Source organism: Triticum dicoccoides, chromosome 2B (genome assembly GCF_002162155.2).
Source record: "Triticum dicoccoides isolate Atlit2015 ecotype Zavitan chromosome 2B, WEW_v2.0, whole genome shotgun sequence".
Classification (NCBI taxonomy): Eukaryota; Viridiplantae; Streptophyta; class Magnoliopsida; order Poales; family Poaceae; genus Triticum; species Triticum dicoccoides.
In genome coordinates, this window is record NC_041383.1 from 169,511,067 (window position 1) to 169,516,002 (window position 4,936).

At 50.1% G+C, this 4,936-nt stretch overlaps 1 pseudogene; it reads right to left on the minus strand.

Moving 5' to 3' along the window:
• Window positions 1-104: 104 nt before the first annotated feature.
• The window catches only part of LOC119362829, an 18,717-nt pseudogene continuing 13,885 nt past the window's right edge, over window positions 105-4,936 (minus strand).

Genomic DNA, 4,936 nt, shown 5'->3' on the forward strand with positions numbered 1-4,936 from the left:
CGATGAGCTAGGGCTGCTATCATGGAAAGTGAGTTTTTATAACACAGAATAAAGGTGCGCTACATTCCCATATTGGCGTATAACACGACAATGACACACGATCCACGTGCCCACGCATGCAACGCACATCACACCACGAACACATCGGCAGCAGCTTCAGCATACATGCATCGCTCGTAATCGGCAGTTCGGCACACGCGTATTGCTAGCATATTAATTCCACTACCTCCTTACGGCATCCCATGATCTCATCAGGTGATTCGAAGTCTCAGACGTAGCACTCGTAGAGCTTGATGTCCATCTGCAAGCGGAAGTAGTAGAGGCCCTCGATGGCGTCCGTGCGGATGGTTGCGACGCCGCGCGCCATGAAGAAGTCGCCGGTGCCGCCGACGATGGAGATGTCCCGCGTCTCCTCGCCCATGAGGTCGGCGCCCATGAGGTTGAGGGTGCCCCTGTGCGCCGTGGAGTTGAACACGAGCGAGAAGGCGAACCACGCGTTGAAGAACCCTTTCCCGTCGTAGAAGTAGAACCCCTGCGCGCGCGCCGCCGGCTCCTCCTCGGCCCCGACGGGCAGCGCCTGGCCCTCCGTCACCGGGTCGTCGAACACCACCAGCATGCCGAAGTAGGTGTCGTTGCTCAGCGCCGGTGGGCTCGTCGCGGCCGCCGACGTCGCGTTGGCCGTGTTGTTGGCGCCGTCGTGGAGGATGTCGTGGTAGAAGAGCGTCATCTGCCTGCAAGGCTCGTCGGGGCTGCCGGAGACGAGCCTCCTCCGGCCGTCGGCGGCGGCCACGCCGAAACCGATCAGGAAAAACGTCGCGAGCACGACGACCCTTGAAGCTGCCGCGAGGCCTTGCATTGTTATCGATCGGTGCAACTCTTGCGTGCTATGCTTAGGCGGGCAAGCGGCTAGCTGGTCGAAGAGCTCGGCTCGTGCATGCTGCATACATATAGTGGCGTGGGGCAGACAATAATACTAGTGGGTTCGGTAATTCGGTGAAAAGGACCGACCCGGTAAAAGGGGCCGGCCGGCCTGCCATAAATCGGAGTGAAAAGTAACGGTAGCGATCAGACACACATGGCATGGTTGGTATAGTGTCGTTGTTCCAGCACCATGCTGGGAAAACTTGTGCAAAATAACATGCGGTTGGTACCATTTCAGCGTCCTTTGAACCTCATCAACAACTACTATTTTGTCACTGACATGGGAGCACCCATACGTCAGATACCTGCAAAAACCATTCATGTCGGTCACTTCTATTTCTAGCCATCAGGTCAAATATCCAACGGTCAGGAACGCACCGCCACTTGTTCATCTTCTTCCTTCTCTTCCCCGGCCTACTTAGCTGTAAGAGTTATTTACCCAGAACCATCACACTTGGGGGTAGGGTAATAACTTGGTACCACATATGAGTCAGAGCACAAAAAACCGTCAAAATTGCGCCTAATACGTAACGCGGTCACGCGGAGCATTGATGCTCAAATTTGGCCACGAAAACAGCGGATCTGACCAATTGGTCCCACCTGACGGGCCGATGTGGCATGTCTACATGGACAATTTGCTGAGGTGGTCGAAGGCCCACCTGTCGGCCTCTCTCTTATTCCTCTCTCTTCCTCCAAGGCATCTTCTTCCCCATGACCGTGACCACACCCAGCCATACCCGCGCCGCCGCCGGAGCCTTACCCCGACGAGCCACCACCTGCGAGCCTCCCCGCCGCCCCAGCTACCTGTCATCCGTCGCCACAAGCCATTGGACTCCAGCCACACTTCCAGCCCTTGTCCCGCCCGGATCCGGCGAGGATCTGCCCCACCCCCCAGCATGTCAGACTCCTCGCGGAAGCGGACAACTGCGACAGCTCGGCGGAAACGCTTCGGCACCCTTCCACCAGCGCAGGACGGCGGGCTTGTCCGACTGGTAGAGCGCGAGGGCGTGCACGGCCAGAGTCGACGGCGATTGCCGCAAACATCGGGTACACGCCGAGCAGCTCGGCGGGGCAGCGCGGCGGTGCTCGAGTACAGGAGTTGTCGGCGGTCCCGCGGCGATGTGCAGGGAGGCCCTTGGCCGCGCCTGTGCTGGCGCGCGTCGTGGAGGGCATGTCCGACTGCATCGGCGAGTCCGCCATCGGCGTCCCCTCCGCCCGAGCCCACTATCGCCTTCACAGCCACAGAAGACTACCATGGGTGCCGCCCGAGCTTCTCCTTGCCGCAACTGCCTCGGGATGCTCCTCGGTGCGCCGCCCACGCGGTTGCCTGGTCGTGGCGTCACTCATGACACGCCCATAGCCTGTTTGCTGAAATGCCCATGAGAAATAAAAAGAAAAGGTGAAAAATGATAAAGAGACATTGACAGGTAGGACCCTTTTGCCACCTCGGCGAATTATTCACATAAGCACGCCATGTCAGCCCAACAGGTGGGGCCAACTTGTCGGTTTCACTATCTTCACAAGTAAATCGGACAACCAGTGCTCTCCATTACGTATTAGACACGATTATGGTGATTTTTTGTGTTCTGCCTCATACGTGGTACCAAGTTATTACTTTAGTCTCAAGTGTGATGGTTTTGGGTAAATAACTCTAGCTGTAACCGCCTGCCTCTAGCCCTCTGGGCAGGTGGCCTTCGCCCCCAGCCTCTCGACCTCCTCCCCATCGTGGTGCTGGCCGTCGCTCTAGCCATCCCTCTTAACTCTTAAGTCCCGCCCCAATGAACAAATCCGACTAGATGTGCTTTAACATGTCACCAAACTGCACATTTTGTACGCAACATGATATCACAAAACTACAACACTACTGTTTCTAAGATAAAAGTTTAATGATATTTACTCGTCAGTAACACTCGACTGTGACTTGGCATGCCAGCAATATTTGTCTTCGTTGGTTTGGCCGTACATACTAGCATACTTGCACCAGCTTTAGAAAAAAAATACTGCCCCAGCTTTAGAAAGGCAAATGTTGACAGTGAAGCAAATAGCCCCAACAATGCATTGACATTTTTTAATGTTTTTTGAAAAGGAGGTTAACCCCAAGCCTCTGCATTATTGCGATGCACCCAGCCATAAGATATCCACTAGAGAACAATGAAGCATGAACATTCTCGTTGTCATCTAATATTACTAGTGAAACTCTACCATGTCCACAGCTTCATTCACCATTACTACAGTCACTAAGATGGTAATACTCTCACATACTACTGATATCCAAATACAACAAGGCAACACTGCCCAATCCCGGCCGGTGCTGCCATACAGACTAACCCGACACCGCATTTGTTTACGACGGTGATACACGGCAGGACCAATCCTGTCAAGAAACAACAAAAGCATGCGCTTGATCACACTGCGACACGTTGGTCTATCCGTCAAAACCTACGGCTTTTCGGGCTGGGTTGGGCTTCTGTGGAAGTGCTGCACCGCTTGAGGTAGGTGTCAAGCGTCTTCTGCTTTGAGGGGCTTGGTCTCGTTTCACTCTGCGAGACGTTCAGCGTTTTCTCCTGCCCATCCAGCATCTGGTGACAACAGAACATCGCATTGTCAGATCCATTCATGGCATATCAACCGTTGACATGAGAAACCTCAATGGACATTATAACTGCCGAACAGTTTCAGGGTAATTATAACTAAAATCACTAGAAAAGCCAACAGAACATGGCCATCGTTATGCGCTTATGATGAAATGAAATGTTGGTTATCGTAGCAGAAAATAGTTTGCAAGTGCAAGGACAGAGGAAAAGAGGGACAAATAGCAGACCTGCCCCAAATTCTCAAGTTTGCCTTGAACAACATCCCTGCAGAGCAATAAAAGTGGAAAAGACACTTCAGTGGATGATGTATAACAGTTGTGTAATGAAAAACAAGATTCAGGCATACCATATAATATCATCTACTGTGTCGTTTGCGAGAAGGTAATATATGTTCACCGAAGAAACCTGGAAATTTGGGAAGAGAACAAGAGAAAAAAAAATGGTCAGAAAGGTGGACCCACAAATTATCAACTGCAGAAAAGCCACGCATTAGGCTAGAACAAGAAATGTGATGTTCACCTGACCAATCCGGTGGGCACGATCCTCTGCTTGAATAATGTCACCTGGAGTCCATGATAACTCAGCAAAGATAACTGTACTTGCTGCTGTCAAAGTTAACCCCACACCTCCAGCTTTGATGGATAACTGCAATGTTAGGCTTCCATGAGGTTACACACAATGAATAAACAGAACTTTCCCTCCAGAAATTTTACAACATGATGTCTGTGGTTGGAGCATTGGATTATGCTGTGTGATCTCAATTGTGACTTAACTACATCTGCTTTCAAATCTTCGTGATTGTTCGCCTTATTATTGAATATAAGGCAAACATATCTACCATGGCCTAGACTTGGTGCTCTCTTCCAGCTCTATAAGCACAAAGGCTTTCTTCAGAAAAAAGTCATAATTCACTGGCAGTTTCAGTCAGCATTGTGCCACCCAAGGATCATTTTCATGGGCAAGTGAACATAATGCACAAAATTAATAGGAATTAGCACATACCACTGCTGCCTTGATGTCATCCTTGTTCTGAAAATCCGTGACCAAATTTTGCCTTACAGCTACAGGTGTTTGGCCATCAATTCTTATACATTTGACTTTCTTTTTCTGAAACACGGTAGTATGTAGGTATATAGTAGCTCCAGATGTATCATAAACAGGTCAAATCGAAATAAACTCTTAGGAACTTACCAAGAGATGTTGGTGAATAGCCTCAATCATGGGTTGATGGTGTGCAAATATTAAAAATTTGCAGTCAGCCTGACAAATAAAGCCATCAGTCAAATGTGAATGACTTGATAAAAGACATATAAAAGCCATTTCACAGAGGGCTTCTCCAAATCCTAGCTGGGTGATGATTATGCCATACTAGCTAAATTCCCATACTTTGTTACCGATAAAAAAGTAATTGATCAATTAAG